Source organism: Rhinolophus hipposideros (assembly GCF_964194185.1).
Source record: "Rhinolophus hipposideros genome assembly, chromosome: 8".
NCBI lineage: Eukaryota > Metazoa > Chordata > Mammalia > Chiroptera > Rhinolophidae > Rhinolophus > Rhinolophus hipposideros.
Window position 1 is genome coordinate 18,522,305 of NC_138054.1, and position 17,685 is coordinate 18,539,989.

Genomic DNA, 17,685 nt, shown 5'->3' on the forward strand with positions numbered 1-17,685 from the left:
ATTAAGTCGAGAAATGTTACCTTTTCACTAAAAAAAAAAAATACTTTCCAGCTTCTCTTTGGCATATCCAAATTGCCAGCATCACTGCTCTTGTGCTTTGGGGCCAAGATTACGTAAAATTAGTGTTATGTGGACACTAGGACCGAGATACCAAGACAGTCGATCCGATAACCAACCTGACACTTAGTGACTAAAGGGCGGGGAGGATCTACAGCCTGGAGACCTTGGACTAAGGGATGATTCAGCTCCCGGGGAGGCCAGAGCAGGACGGCACAATTTTCCACCACGCTACACAGAACAGTGAGTAATTTAAAACTTAAACATTGTTCCTTTTTGGAATTCTCTAATTAGTATTTTCACACTACAAATGACTGTGGGAACTGAAACTGTAGAAGGGAAAATGCCGGAAAAGGGGAAGTACTATATATGCATGCCAAAATATACACATTCCCTAATCCCATAATCAGGCTTATGCATCTTGTTCTGTATTGTTTTTCCATTTACCAATATAATTTTGTTCTGCATACAGAACATTCATTCCTTTAAGTACATTGTATTTTATCATACTGATTTACTCTACATATTTCATTATTTTCCTAATACTTCATCTTTTATGAAGTTATACCTACATACTTCTAAGAGTATTCTTATCGACAAATTCATGATTCTTTAAGTTTGTTAGAGTACCATGAGAAGAAAATATGAAACAAATATTCCTAAGAAACACAAAAAAGTCTGATTTGAAGGAGATCCAAGATGGCAACGTGGACAAACACTGTGCCTGCTTCCTTCCATGAAAATACCAAAATTACAACTAAATTATAAAACAATCAACTGGGAGAACCATCTGAGGTATAGCTGAATACAAGTTTTATAATTATGGATATAAAGAAAAAGCCACAGTAAGACTGGTAGGAGGGGCGGAAACACTGAACGTGCTGGCACCAATCCTCCATGTGACAGGCAAGAATCAGGAGGGATATCTTGGCCGAGGAGGTTTCCCCGAAAGAAATGAGGTATCCCAGATCCACACCAGGCTATCCAGCAGGAAGAGGAGCCCCTACAACATCTATCTCTGAAAAACAGTGGGGATTCTGAACACCGGGTTCGAAAAAGGCTGTGGGAAACCCAGTTATCTTTTCAAGGGGCCCATGCACAGACGCTCTCACTCCAAGGCTCTGAAGCTGGAATCCAGTGAACGGACATTGATTCAGGGGGTATCAAAGGCATACAAGAGGAGGACTGAGGTTTGTGCTTCAGGACAAGGGTTAGAGAGGACGGTCAACATTTTCCCTGTGTAGAATTTTCTTCCCATGCAGCCAACTGTCAGATACAATCTTCCCTTTTTTAGCATTCCCTCAACATGGTAAAATTTGAATCTGAATTGGTCTAGTGGGCTCTACTGGGACCCCACCACAAAATTTCCCCACTCCGGAGGCACTTTCTCAGAGAACAGACAGCCTCACCCAAACTGCACTCTATCTTGAAAAGCTATCAGAGTCTGCAGCTGCCAGATGGTCTACAACTGGTCTCGGTGTGCTCTGAGACTTTTTCTGAGTAGCTCCATGCTCAGTCCTAACAGCGAGTCAGAATCTACATTAACCTGGTGACCACAACTCTGCCCACTCGAGTGACTTCCTGAGATCCTGCATCACCCAACTTGTGTGCCACACAAGCCTTTATCATTGTCTGAACCTTAAGAAAGTTGGCAGGTAGCAGCAGGCCTCAGGGCATTCTGGGTTTTGGAGGAACTACCCCAGGCCCAGTACTGGTGGCAGCTATCCTCAGGTCATAGTGTGGCCTCTCACACATGCCTCCAACTTTAGCAAAGAGAGCAAACATCCACAGGTCACTTTGTAGCTCCTGTAAGGTAGTCCCTGGCTGCTCACAGGCACTGGGTGACTTCAGCCTGCACCAGAGCCCTTCCTAAGAGCCCACAGACTAACATACATGGAGGTTAGCTTCAGAACACAGCAGAGCAATGCCCAATTAGTCCCATAAGCAGTACACAAAAAGGGCAGGCTCAACAGGCACCAGAGCCCACCGGGGCTAATCCATCAGTGGGATTCTCACTCAGGGAGGTAAGCCTCCTGAACAACATAGGTAAGCCTCCTGAACAACAGCACATAAGTTTTGGACAAGACCAAACCCCACAACAAATCAGCCAGAGGGCAAATTGCACCCACTTACATGCCAACAGCAACCAAGGCTCAACTATAACAGGATGACTCACACAACTCACACAAGGGACACTCCTAGAGCACCTAGAGCAGGTGACCAGGGAGACTGTTCCAAGGCCCTACACAGCACCTACTACATAAGGCCACCTGGCCAAGATAGGGAAGCATAGCAGATCTACCCCATAGAAACAAAGAGAGGTAGCCACAGTGAGGAAACAAGTCTCAAATGAAAGAACTGGAGAAAACTCCCGAAAAAGACTAAATGAAGTAGATACAAGCACCTACCAGATACAGAGTTCAAAACAATAGTTATAAAGATGCTCAAGGAACATAGTGAGAACTTCAACAGAATGATCATTTTGAGCTTTATCAGGCATGAATGAAGGACATAACAACCATAAAAAATAAGCAGTCAGAAGTGAAGAATACAATATCTAAAATGAAGAATACACAAGAGGGACTCGACAGCAGATTAGATGGAACATAGGATTCAATCATTGATTTGGAAGACAAGGGAGCAGAAAACACTCAGGCGGAACAGTAAAAAGAAAACAGAATCCAACAAAGTGAGGATAGTTTAAGAGACCTCTGGGAGAACATCAAGCATAACAACATTGCCATCATAGGGGTACCAGAGGAGAAGAAACAAAGCAAGGAATTCAGAACCTATTTGAAGAAGCAATGACTGAACAATTTCCTAACCTGGCGAAGGAAGTAGACATACATGTCCAGGAAACGTAGGGACCCAAACAAGATGAACCCAAACAGGCCCACACCAAGACACATTATAATTTAAATGGAAAAGTTTAAAGATAAACAGAGAATCCTAAAGGCAGCAAGAGAAAGACAATTAGTAACTTATAAGGGAACCCTCAAAATACTGTCAGCTGATTTCTCAACTGAAATGTTGCAGGCCAGAGGGAACTGGCACAAAACATTCAATGTGATGAAAAGAAAAAACCTACAACAAAGGATACTCTACCCACCAGGCTATCATTACAATCTAACGACAGATAAACAGAGAAGCTCCCCAGACAAGAAAAAGCTAAATGAGTTCATCACCACCAAACCAGTACTACAAAGAATTTTAGAGAGAACTTCTTTAAGACAGAAAAAAAATAAAAATAAAAATTACGAATAACAAAATGGCAGCAGCTACATATCTATCAAGAATTGCTTTCAATGTAAACGGAGCAAATGCTCTAGTCAAAAGATATAGGAGGGCTGGATACATAAGAAAATAAACCCTTACATATGCTGCCTACCAGAGAATCGCTTCAGATTGAAAGAAACATACAGACGTAAAGTAAAGGGATGGAAAAACTTATTTCTTGAAAATGGAAACAAAAAATAAACAAATAAAAATGAAAATACTTGAGTAGCTATACTTATACCAAACAAAATAAACCTTAAAACAAAGGCTATAACAAGACATAAAGAAGGACCCAGTAATCCCACTTCTGGGAATTTATCTGAAGAAACCCAAAATTCTACTGTGAAGTGACTTGTGAATCCACATGTTTAGTGCAGCATTGTTTAAAAGGGCCACGATGTGGAGGCAACCTCGGTGTCCCTTGATGGAAGAATGGATGAAGAGGAGGTGGTACATATATACAATGGACTATGGCTAAGTCAGGGAAGGGAATTGGTTCTTGCCATTTTCGACAGAATGGATAAACCTGGAAGGTATTTTGCTGAGTGGAATGTCAGACAGAGAATGACAGATGCAATGTGTTTCTGCTCATATATGTAACCTAAAGAACAAAATAAAGAAAAAAAAACAGAAAGGAACTCATAGATACAGAAAACATTTGATGGTTGCCAGATGGGAGGGTGGTTGGGGTTTCAGTGGAAAATGGGGAAGGGATTGAGAAGTACAAATTGGTTGTTAAAAAATAATTATGGGGAGGTAAGGTATAGCACAAGGAATATAGTCAATAATATTGTAATAACTACGCATGGTGTCAGAGGGGAACTAAATTTGTTGGGGTGACCTAGGGGAGGGGGTTTCGGGGCAGGGTGAAAAAGTGAAGGGATTAATAAGTACAAATTGGTAGTTACAACATACTCATGGGGATGTAAAGTAAAGCATAGGGAATATAGTCAATGATATGGTAATAACTATGTATAAGGCCAGGTGGGTACCACACTAGTAGTCAGGGGAATCACTTCTTAAATTATATAAATGTCTAACCACTATGCTGTACACCTGAAATTGATATAAGTTAATATAAAATGTCAAGTGTAACTGAACATTTTAAAAAGGGGAGACAATTGAAGAGGAATAAGAATTTCAAATCTCCAGGTATAAAACAAATAAGTCATGGGGATGTAATGTACAGCGTAAGGAATATAGTCAATAATATTGTGACAGCGTGGTACTGTCAGATGGTTCCTGGACTTACCATGGTGATCAACTTTTTAGGTATATAAATGTTGAAAAACTATGGTATACCCCTGAAACTAACATAACAATGTCATTAGCTATATTTTTAATAAAAATCATAAAGAAAAAGTCTGATTCTGAAGTCTAAAGTCGGCCCATAAAACCGCCTAAGTAGTCAGAGGTCTCCTGAGAATCAGTGAGAAAACAATTTTATGTGGAATTGCTCTGACATACTGGATCAGAGCACAGGCTCGTTTTTGCTGTGAGAGATACCGTGATCCAAAGATTTCCTGTCATTATGTTCCGAAAAAGAGCAAATGACAATGTACACTGCCCCCACGCTCTCACTGCGTATGAACCCTTTCTGATTTCTGTCACTATAACATGACAAATGGCATCACTATATGATTTGCACTTATTTTAATGACAGGAATATTGAGCAACCTTCCCTAAATTCATTGGTCATTTATATTTCTTCTCCTGCTTTTGTTTATTGATGTAGTCTCTCTTAAGATTACTGAAATCTAATTTATTTTTCAGTAAATCAGTGTGAGATGATCTAAAGCATCATAAAATTTTCACTGTCAGTTGTACCCTTTCACTTTTTTATTGATGGTGTGTATCACATACATACAACAGAAAAGTTCCTTATAACCTCAGTAATATAATGAATAAAATTCAAGTTAGAATTGATTGTGGTGACCACTGAATTAATTCCGTTATTACAAGGAAAATACAAGCACACCTAAATGGAATTTTACAGATGTAAAATGACAAACTCTCCATTCATCTGACACCTACACTAAATTCTTCAAGTTAGTAAATCCTCACAAGCACACTTGGGAGGATAGAAAAGAAGGTGTCAGTCCCTGAGGATACACGCTGGTGCATACCAGAAGTCTCTAATCCAGAGAAAGAGAGAGGCTGGGGGCCCACTTGAGGCCCAGGGAAGAAAATGACAAGGAAGCAGTCATCTTAGAGGTCTACCACAGGAAGGCTCAATATATTTCAAAAAAATGTTGAAAGGTTCTGAGCTACACACCTTAAATGCATTACTTCAAGCCTACGTGACACGGATCTCAATAAAGCTGTAAAAAGTACTTAGCGTGAAATGACAGAGTAGCATTTCCAATTATGCCACATGCATGAGTTACACTGAAGCTATTTACTATTTGTAAAACCTCCCCCCAGAGACACACAAATGCTGTAAGTGGATCCAAAAACGGTCAAGCCTTAACATGCATGGTCACTCAATGACACGATGAATGAAATGCCCCGTTGGCGCGCTGCAGAGAGGACAGAAGCCAACTGCAGTTCTGCCATACCCAAATTCCTGTGCTGTGGGAGGCAGTACCACAGTGCCAGTGTAACAGCTGACGTCTACACAGCGCTCCCTTAGCGCCAGGGCCTACTCTGAGGGCTTCACATGTACTACTGTTTTCAAAAGTATTTATGAGGCTACACAAGAGAAATGAGACTGTCTTCCCCAAGCCACGTGGCTAACAATTGCTGGTGTGAAAATTCAAACCCAAAGACTAACAGACTTTGTTCTCTTAACTGATATAGTGTATCTGCCTCCCTTAATTATAATCAGAAAGCCGATAAATGAGAAAGTTATCTAATTGGAATCTGATCACTATTCTCCTCCTACTTCCCAGTTAGATTTACCACATCAGACAATATAAAAATATTTAAAATTCAGGCATGAAACCTAGCATTCATAACACAATACCCACGTCCTATTTACCTTCCGTGTTACTGACTGTTGGCTCAGGAGTGGTTCTGCCATCGCGAATATTAGCGCTCTCCTCATCAGCACATATCAGATGGTCATCTTCTCTATTTTCCAGCCCCTGTGGTGCCTCTCTTCTAACTGCTGAGCAGGTGAATACATCTTCATTCCTGCTGAAGAAGTTCTGTAGCCATTGTGGCACAATATTCTTTACAGATTCTGTCAATCTGCTAAAAAAGGTCTGTTGGGGAAACACACATAAGGCAGTTTGAGAAATGTATCTTTTTATATAAGTACCAACTTACAGAAAGCCGCACCAAGAAAAACACAACTGTTTCCGACAAAGTTACCTAAAATTCAGTTTCTTGAGTTAATGATGGCATACTGGCATTCACAAATTGTACAGACATTATGAAATTCCTGCTTTTGTCTTTCCTCCATAGCATGTATCCATGAGGCAATAATTACCCCCAAATAGCCATATTATTCTAATCCTTAAAAATCTCTAATAGGCCATCCCATGAGAAACATAAACTTTAAATTTAGTAATGAGATATGCACTAAAATGTCATAATTCCAGAGAAAAGGCATCCATTTTGATCTCAGCATATTAAAGAAGCAATATAAAGAATACCTTCAATAGCTTCCTCAGCACAATCAATTATTTTATCGCAAAGTCTTTTAAAAGAATAAAAATCTGGACAACACTAGGAGATTCTTTCTCAAAAAAGACAGGCAATAGACAATTAATCCAACTTAAGAAACTCAAGAAATAATCTCATTTTTTTATGGTAAAATGTCGTTTTATCAAATATTGCCTGAAAATCTGAGGAAATAATTTTATTATGGTAACTTTTCAAAGGAGAAAAATGTGGTGTAACAACTATCAGTGTTAACATTTGCTGTAGCTTTGCTACATGCCAGGCACTATTCTAAGCGGTTTATAAATCTTATTCAACTTACTCCTCACAATAATTTTATGAAGTTGTTATTAACAGGGTCACTTTATAGATGAAGACTTAAAATGAATACCAAAGGTCACTTCTGGACAGTGTTAGATTTCTGTGGAGAATAATCAGACACAAAACTGAACGGTCAAAATGGATATAATAAAGCTCATTCCTTAAAGCTTATGGACTTTGCTTGCAGACTTCCGCTTTTCTTAATTAAAATCTAACCAACGTATCTATCTCAGCCCACAGCAGCTCAGCACAAGGAAATTACCGTGAGAGAGAGAGGAGTTACTCGTGGTACAATGAATGACAGCATCAAGAGCTCGACAGTAAAAAGAAATACAGGTGATAAAACTCAGCTGGAACCAATGAAAGAAAACAAACATCCCTATATTTCAGTGTACCTCTGTGGGGTAAGCGACCGTAAGTCCTCAAACTAGGACTGGTGAAACTGCTTGCGTCCTTTCTCCCAATATTTCGCATTCAGCAAAACACAGCAAAAATACCACTGAGATTACAGGACTCAATTTGGGGGCCAGAAGTAAAATCAAGTCAACGACACACGTATTAAGCACCATCAATGTCTAACACGCGGTGAGTACATTAGCTTCTGAAATTCCATTTCACCTGAGTTCAAGGATTAACGAAAGAAGGCTGAGGAGCAGCAAGCCTCTACAATCCGAACTCAAAACACATTTCTTTTCCTGTTATATGAAAAAGGTCTTCTTTGCCTATATATCTTTTCACCAATTGGAAACCTCAGAACAACTGGAGACATCTCTCCTATACGACCAACTCCTTCCTTATCACTACCGTACAGTCTTCCTTCTTCTTACGTAGAAAACTATTCCTACCAGTTTTCTTGACTTCAGGTCTGTGCAACTCTCTTCTTCACATTACCCTCTATTAAAAGTATACTCAAACTATAAAATCTCCTTTCTCTAATAACTTCACTGCTTCTCTAACTATAAATATCAAATAGAAAGAGGGATTCTTCATTGTGAATGTGTACCAACTGGATAATCAGTTAACCGAGTTTACTATTTGGAAGTGCTGGAAAGTCTGCGTGAAAAAGTTAGACGACCTGAACTTTTCTGCAACAATTCATGGCTCTTGCATCACAACAATGCACCAGCTCACCCGGCACTGTCTGTGAGGGAGTTTTTAGCCAGTAAACAAATAACTGTATTGGAACAGCCTCCCTACTCACCTGATCTGGACCCCAATGACGTTTTTCTTTACCCGGAGATAAAGGAAATATTGAAAGGAAAACATTTTGATGACATTCAGGACATCAAGGGAAATATGAGGACAGTTCTAATGGCCATTCCAGAAAAACACTTCCACAATTGCTTTGAAGGGTGGACTAGGCACTTGCGCTGGTGCATAGCTTCCCAAGGGGACTACTTCAAAGGTGACCATAGTGATACTCAGCAATGAGGTGTATAGCACTTTTTGAAGGATTAGTTTGTGAACATAATTGTCCGACCTCACATAATCCATCATCAGCTTTCAGGTTCTGGAGCCTCATTCTCCCAGAATACACCGCTATTTTGATTTTTATCTGCTCTTTTAGTAGCCGTTATTTTCTTGGGGACTGTCACTACCCTTCGTTCTCTTCCACGGTTCTGTGCACATTCTCCTTACCCACTGAATTCCGATACCACCTGACTCTGCTTCCCAAACTTTTGGAAACTCTTATTTCATATAGTCTGTCTAATCAGTGTTCCCCCTTGCTCCCTCTAAGCCCAAGTAAAGAAAAACAAGAGGTAAGAATCCAAGACTACACATGAGACTTCAAAAATATCTATTATGAAAACACTAAATTACAGTGAAAACCTCGATGCCATTGTCATCTTTCACTTATTGCCAGTTTTTAAGTATATCCATTCTAACATTATTTATTTTAACAACGCAACTCTACTCTGACTTTAACACTCAGTTATTTCCATGAGGGGAAGAAAAGTAATCAAGTATTCAAATTCTAATGCAGTTATATTGAATCTAGTTTTAAATAATCTGAAACTAACCTACAAATCTAAGCTATTGGTTGTCATATTTTACAACCCCCAGAGAGGCGGTCAGCAGCCAAGCTTTCCCAATCTACCCAGTCCAAATCCTTCTAGCCACTAAAAGTCTACTTTTCAATTTCCTTCTCAACTTCAAGAGATTGAGCTAAAAAAAGTGGGCATAAGGATTACTCTGGCTAACAAATTAAAAACTACAGTGGACCACAGATTTCCACTTCCTTCCAAACTCTGTCACTAACGCATGAAGGAGAAACACGACCTGGCTTAGTCTCTTATATTTTTTAATCGTTATCCATATCACAGAGGTGGCTAATAGATAATCAGCAGGACGCTAACAACAAGGACAAGAAAAGGAGTCCCTAAAAGACCTTTAAGCTAGCCACAGGAGACCCACTAAAAGGCCAAAGCAGTTTAACCCACTCGAAGTTACCTATAAGATATTGCCACTTTTCATCCACAGTCTGTTTGAAACTGGATATGAGTTTATTTTATAAATCATACTACGGAAAAGATAAGTGAAATCAAGCAAACTGGAATATCTACGAGGTGTGATCACACAACATGGTGAATGTTAAATTTAAAAAAATTATTACAGTAAAAGACATATTGCCATTAATTCCCTTCAAAATTCTCCCCCTCGCTTCAAACACACTAATCCATCATTCTTGCTACTTTCTGATGCAGTTATGGAGGTCCTCTTTTGTGAGTGTTTTCAGGTGTGCTGTCATGGCTATCTTGATATCCTGAATCATTTTGATTTTGGGGACAAGCCAGAAGTCGCCAGTGAATAAAGTGGATGAGGATACACCATGACATTTTTATTTTATTTTAAAGAAGTCGTGGAATATATATACAATGGAATACTATTCGGCGGTAAGAAAAGAAGATATAGGAACATTTGTGACAACATGGATGGATCTTGAGAGTATAATGCTAAGCGAGATAAGTCAGACAGGAAAAGCAGAGAACCCTATGATTTCACTGATATGTGGTATATAAACCAAAAACAACAAAAGAACAAGACGAACAAATGAGAAACAAAAACTCATAGACACAGACAATAGTTTAGTGGTTATCGGAGGGTAAGGGGCGTGGGGGGAAGGAGATGAGGGTAAGGGGGATCAAATATATGGTGATGGAAGAAGAACTGACTCTGGGTGGTGAACATACAATGGGATTTATAGATGATGTAATACAGAATTGTACACCTGAAATCTATGTAATTTCACTAACAATTGTCACCCCAACAAATTAAAAAAAAAAAAGAATACGATCAAAGAATCAAAAAAAAAAAAAAAAAAGAAATCATAGTAGAAAAGCATGAAAAAAAAGGGATGTGTTTGCCCCTAAATCAAAGAAATGCAGTTGAAGAGAGGAAGACATCCTGTTATCAGAGTAAACATCCTGTTTGTCAAGACCACCAATACTTTACTAGCCCAGGATTACAGGTTTTCACATACCCCAAGGGGATGTGTTTACACATGCCCCTAAATCAAAGGGGTGTGCTTACACACGCCACTAAATCATAGAAAAGCGTTGCTAAATGCCAGAGAAGGGATGACCAGGCACCTCAGAGGAAGAAAGACATAAGTGAAGGGACAGGGTGAGGCAATTCTACCCATAGACATAAAAGCCTTCACACAATGTAAGGCGAGGCTGCTTCCCTCTCTTGGGTCAGCCTGCTCCATATCTTGGACTATACTCTTTTACTAATAAACTTCTGCTGCTAATAATACTGCACAAACTGTCCCTTGAATGAAGTCTTTTCCTTCAAGAAGACATGAGCCGAGATTCAGGGTCATTTTCCAGTAACAATTTTACTAGTAAACATTTTCCCCAAATCTTTACTTTCAAAATGCTGTTCTTGTTTTTTAATGATACAATTTAACATCAGCAACCATGTTAGTGTTCAATATTGATCATCAAGAATAAAGCAATCTAGGAAGTCTGCCTGTAAGAGTATGCAATTTCTCACACCCTTTTGCGATACTTTTGTTTTCTAACAAGGTTAAGCCACACACTTACTCCCCACCTTAGCATCACTGAGAAGTTTTGTAAGAGATTTTTATTAAAATAAGTTAACATTTTCCTACTTATCCACGTGGGGAGCCAGGGCCCCTCACCGCCAGTTCCCTCCCGCCTAGCTCCCCACCCGCTGCACCACAGGGAGTCGCTGTTTAGTACCTGGGGCCTCCGCCGACCCTGCTGGTAAGGTTGAAATGACCGCAGGTGGCAACACCTCGTCGGGATCTTGCCGCCGCCAGCGCCCCCTCCTGTTCCTCCGGCCCCCGAGGACATGGCGCAGCCCCCGCTCCTCCCCGCTACGGGGCGGGTGAGGCAGAGGCGGCCTCTTTAAAGGCCCCCATCTCCTCCCCGCCCCAACCCAAAGTCCGTCTGCGCTGCCCACGCGGGGCACAGACACACAGGTACCGCGAAGTTGCGAGCACCGAGGTGACAAAATGCGTGCTGGCAGCAGAGAAGGAGGTGGGCGCTGCAGAAGCCGAGGAGCGGGCCCCGCTCCCACAGCCCCTCGCGCACCACCTCCTCTCCGTGTAGCACGGTCTCTACTACAAGCTCCGCAGAGCACAGCGAGAGCGGATCCACACGCCCGACTGCCTAACTCGACCGCCGGTCACGGGGTCCTCCCGTCGCGCTGGCCGAGCTGCCGCAGTTAAAGCCGCCGCCGCTACCGCCTAACCCTCCACTGTGCGCACAACGCCCACGCGGGCGACGTCACCACGCTCGCAGGCACCGCCTTTGTGAACGTCTGTTGCTGCTGCTAAGGAGACGCTGCCGTGGTCGCCAGGCAACATGTCGTCACTTGTCAGCGCCGGACTTGTGGGTGTCATCACGCTGCGACCAGGTGATATGCTAGAGGGCCGGTTGCCCCCTGGCCCGGCACCCGGGGAAACTAGTTCAGCAGAAGAAATCGATTTGGGCGATAGAGACCCAGAAGGAGACGCATGGTTTGCCGCAGGCAGAAAGTCAGCAGCTCTACTCCTTTTATGCTCTTGGCTGTAAACTTAGTGTGGAGACAGAGCCAGGAGAGCAGTATCCAGGCTCTTGGCCTCATGTGGAAAGGTGCTGGCTCAGTTATTAGATGGCCATCAACTGTAATCAGATGGCCATCCGCTGTGGCTGGGTGGCCATCAGCTGTTACCGGTTAGCCATTAGCCACTAACATAACTGCTATAGCTACGCTGTGGGGTTGGTGGGTTGGTTGGCAGAGAAGCGGAGGTCTGCATTGCGGTCAGCAAGAGCGATTGCCTCTAGCAAGTGCGGTTACTAGTGGATTACGTTGCGGATCAGGTTGATCCTACTTCCCATGTTTCGCCCGGCTGCCAGCGAGACGGGTGCAGGAAGACCCCTCGTTGGAGTACTGGCAGGTGTTTGCTTTTGTGTCTCTACCAGCCACCGTGTAGAATAGAGTGCTATGACTCCCCTATCTATGGCTCTGTGGTTGTTTCTTTTTGGCCTCACGATACCCTGCGTTCTTGTGTGGGGAGCGGGACCAGAGACCCCGCCTGACACTTAGTTTTTGAAAAAGGCGTTATATATAAAAATAGTAACCTCCTTCCCACTCCCATTGGTTGGTAAAGCGGGCAGAAAGCAACCAGATACTAAAAGACAGCAACTAATAATACCTTATTAAAAAACAAAAAAAGGTTGAAAAAACAATGTCCATGATCTTAAAGCCGAAAACAGAATTAGGAAATATATACAGTTTCAGCAGTGGAAACCCAGATGTCTGGGTCTCTACGGCTTAAACATTCATTTCTCCCTCGGTTTGGAGGCGGGAAGTCCAAGATGAAGGTTGAGGACATTTTGAAAAGAGGCCACGGGTTAAACCTGACAAGCTCAGGAAACTGAAAATAACCACATAAGATGGCATGAACAAAAAAATTTCATAACTAAGGTGTGCTGTGGCTGGAAGTCACATCTTTAGCCTGAAACTTCCTTCATAAAGTCAATCTTCACCTTAAGTGAGCCTGTCTGTGGTCTTTTTGCACCTAAAATGACATCCTTGGAATGTTAGTAGTAATCCCTTTTCCAGACCAGAGCAGGAAACTGCAGAATCCCTCATTATTATTCTTGTCCCCTGATTACCATCTCTATGTGCTGTAAAAAGCGAACTATTAAGTATCCTGTACCACCTATGTAAAAGAAGTATCTGTCTCTCCAATTTAGTTTTATCCAATCCCGGAGATTTCCCTGCTTTGCTTTCTCCCATCCCCTTAATCCACCACAAACGGATTTCTTGTAACCCTCCTCCTTTGATTCTATGTATAAAGTAAGCTGCAAACCGCCATTTTGTGGAGCATTTTCTCAATCCATTGAGATTTTGCTTCCTGGCAATTGTCAGTTTGGCTCAAATAAACTCTTATAAGCTTTCTCTTAGGCTGGATGTTTTTTCATGGACAAGGTGCAGGCAGTCCTGTGTCTGGTGAAGGCCTGCTTTTGGTTCATACATGTGGGGGAAGGGAACAGGGAGCTCCCTGGCCTGCTGTAAGGCACTGATCCTATTTGTGGAGGCTCCCCACTCCTGATCCATCCCCTTGGGGTTAGGTTTCAGCATATGGATTTGAAGGACATAGAATTCAGTCTACAGCACCCACTGTCCCCCAGTATTTCGGAGGATGTCCACCCAGAGCAGTGCACCCTTCTGCTGCCCTCCACCTCCCAGACCCGGCACCCATGGGCAGTGTTGTGGTCACACCCACATTGAGCCTATGGCCAGCAGTGCCTGGCACACAGTGGTCCTGCAGCCGTGTGTGCTGGAAGGGGCCCAGGCGAGGGTGCCCACTGAGTCTTGGACTTGAAGCTGGGTCCGGGCCCTTGTGGACCAACTGGTGTAGGATGTTGGGGAAAAGCATGGAGCCAGCCCTGTGCCCTGCCAGCTCTGTCTGCTGCCCCTGGGGCTGCCAGGCCTCCCTTCCCTTCTCAGTATCGGAAGGTCAACTAATGTCCCCCCAAGATGGCCATGCCCCACGCCCAGCAGGAGCCAGTTGTTGCCCTCTCTCAGTCTGCCCCTGAGGGGGCGCTCCAGGAGGCTGCCCCATCGTAGGTGTCCCCATGGTGGCTCTGCTTGCTAGCCACAAGCCGCACAGGCTCTCTGTGGTCAGACATGGGCCCCGCTCCTCCGCTGACCCCATCGCACAGGACTGTGCTGCCCCGGCTGGGGATATGCCTAGACAGGCCAGGCTGGGGGTGAGGCCAGGTGTGCTCTCTGAACCCTCGGGAAAGCTGGATGTTAATGGAGCTGGGAAAACGGGTGCCTGCCTCCAAGCCCGCCTACCCCCGAGTGTGCCCCCACCCATTCCCACCCTACCCCATGGGAAGTCGGGGAAGGACAGAAGATGGTTGGCAAAGAAGCCAGAGGAAGGCCATAGCCTGAACCCTATCCTGGCAGACCCCAGGGCTGGCAGCCAGCTGGGCTCTGCTCTCCTGACTGGGAGTCACCTGAACCATAGCTTCCCGCCAGGAGCAGGGCCGCCTGGGACCATCGTTCTGTCTCTGAAGTCCGCTGTGGCAGGTCCAGGCCACAGGCCGTTCTGGAGGGTCACGTGGCCTGACCGAGATGCTTTTGGGGCTCCCCAGTCCTCACCCCTGCCCCTGCAGCCGGCTGCTGGCCCCTGTGCCGAGCATCCCAGTGGGGCCGGTGCCACCCTGCTGTAATGAAGCCCCTCTTGCTGGGGGTCCTCACTCACGGGAAAGCCCTGGGCAGGTACTCTTTTCTGCCAGGAAGACCCCTTTCAGCCCTCACCTGCTGGGGATAGTGTGGGGTTCTCCCGCAGCTGTTGCTGAGATGTGCCTGCAAGCCTGGGGCTGCTGGGCTGGAGGCGGAAGGGCACGGGGGCACCTCTGGGGCCTCTGAGTCACCAAGACTGAGAATGCAGGCCTGAGAATGGGGATGTCCTAACGGCTGGGACCAGAATGGGCAATGGCCCCTATGTATAATCGCCTTGCCGCTGGCTGGCCAGAGCTAAGGTTGTGGTGTGTTTTCCAGCAATGTCTGCACAGTGCCCTCGGAGCCCTGCCCCTCACAGACATCGGCACTCTGCAGCTGCCCAGGAAATGAGGCCTCTGACTCCAGCACCCACCACCGCCCTCGGACTGGCCCCTCTGCACTCCTCCCCTGGCTCTATGGCTGGGACTGGGAGGTGGGCTCAGAGCTAGCCAGCCCCCTCCTCATTTGCCCTTTCCAAGGAGTGCCTGCCTGGGTGATGAAGCCCCTAACTGTCCCTTGCCTCCTGCAGAAGAAATACTAAGCCCACATGCTGGCGGCAGGGACACTGAGAAGGCACCTGATTAGCAGGAAGCTAGATAAGGCTCAGAGAGGAGAGAAAGCTGAGCTGGGCCAGTGAGAGCTGGCAGCCGCCTCAGGCCACCGAGAAAGGTGACCAGTGCTCAGGGTGTGGTGGGAACTTGAGCCTTTACCTCCTGTGGAGCTGGCTGCAACAACTGTCCTCGCCTCGGCTCTTCATTGCTTGACCGTTCTTAACGGAAGTACTTTGGGCCGCCTGCTGCTCTGCAGGCCTCTGCAGGCCTCTGCGTGCCATGGCAAGGCTGCGTGAGCCTCCGGCACAGCTGGCGCCAGAGCAGGGTGGCGGGCAGCTGGCGGGCCCTCAGGACGCGCGTGGGTGCCCCTCTGCCCCCGTCCTGGGCTGTGATGTCTGGGACGTGGGCAGGGCCTAGGGGCCACCTCGCCAGCTGCCACTGCAGAGCTCCAACTCTCACTAGGACAGACACGCGACAGCACAGGCAGGTCAGCCCTGGAAACAAAAGGCCCCTTAGTTTTCCTTCCCACAGGACACATAGCCAGGCGCAGAGGCCACGTGTGGGTGACTGCGCTGCCAGAACACAGATGAGGGGCTGCAACTAGGGGGCTGGGTTGGGCGGGAAATAAAATGTTCTGGAATTAGAGGTGAGGGCTCTTTGATATATGAATGTGCTACCTGCCACCCATTTGTACACAAGATGGTTGAAATGGCAAAAAAAATGTGAGTGAGTATATGTATACACATATATATGCATATATATATATGTATACACATATAGTTTCATTAATGTTCCATTAACATATAAGGGCTTTGTTATCAAACATGAGGATTGCAATTCTGGCTTTGCCACTCTCTACCTTGACCTTGGATGAGTCAATGGAAACTTTAAAATCCATCTTATGGAACTGTTATATCATTTATGTAGAGCACTTAGTATGTTTCCTGGAAACGCAATAAATGGTTACAATTATTACATATACAGTCAGTTCACATTAGAAGTAAGTAGTATATTACCACTAACAAAAGTGTACAAATATTAATTACATATAGACATTAATTCCATATAGACAGCATTATATTTAGGAAAGTGGGTGAGTTAGGCTCAAAGCCTGAATCCACAAAATGTAGAGACTGTGGGAATTGACCGTTAGAAATGTCTGGTGACCATGGGGTCCAGCCCTCATTCAATGGACCAGACAAGAGTCCAGAGAATTCCAGTATGTTTGTTCCACTGAGCTGTGCAGTCAAAGCCAGGACTATAACTGTTGCATACTTAGGATACTTTCCTTCTACAAACATCAATTAAAAAGCAAACTAGTAGCATGAAATATAAGTGGAACTCACACCAGCTATTTTTCTAAAATTGAAAATGTAAAATTTGACATACATCTAAGAGATCTTCATATGCAAAACCCTGTGCCAAATGTAGCGCCAAGGAACAGTAGTGATGTGCAAGTATGGAAAAGGAACTGAACATTTAATTGCAAGTAAAACATGGAAACACAATTACAATCTAAAAGAAAAACTTTGGAGAGAAAATCTGAATACTAAAGAAGTGCAAAGAGGGAATGGTGTTTGGGTGTGGGGGGGGGGCAGGGGGGAATCAGGGAAAGCTTTTTTGAGTAGCTGAATTTGAACTAGCCTTTGAGGAATGAAGAGGGTCTTGGCTCCAGCGCAAGGGGTACATTTAGATGGCAGAGCATGAATCTTGGACACATAGATAAGGTTGGTTTGGACAGATTATTAAAGATTAGGGTTTCCAGGGGGGAATTCCCACCCGTTCTCAAGAATTTTTTTCACTTTCCCATTCCCGAGTCCTGAGATATAAACTGTTCTCTGTTCTTCACGATGAATCGTTTCCACAAAGTGACGTCTGATACTACCAACCATCTGGGAGCCGATTTTCCCGATTTCCCAACCAACATTTCTTGGGATTTGGGAACGGAAAAGCAAAAAGAATTCCCAAGAATGGGTGGGAATTCCCATCCGGAAAGCCTACCGATAAATAGGAAAATTGTCTGAGAGATACATTGTGAGCAGTACGTTTATTTCCCATTGTGGTTATTACTGGGTTCAAGGAGTCGATTTTCCCAATTTCCTGACCAACTCTTCTAGAGATTCGG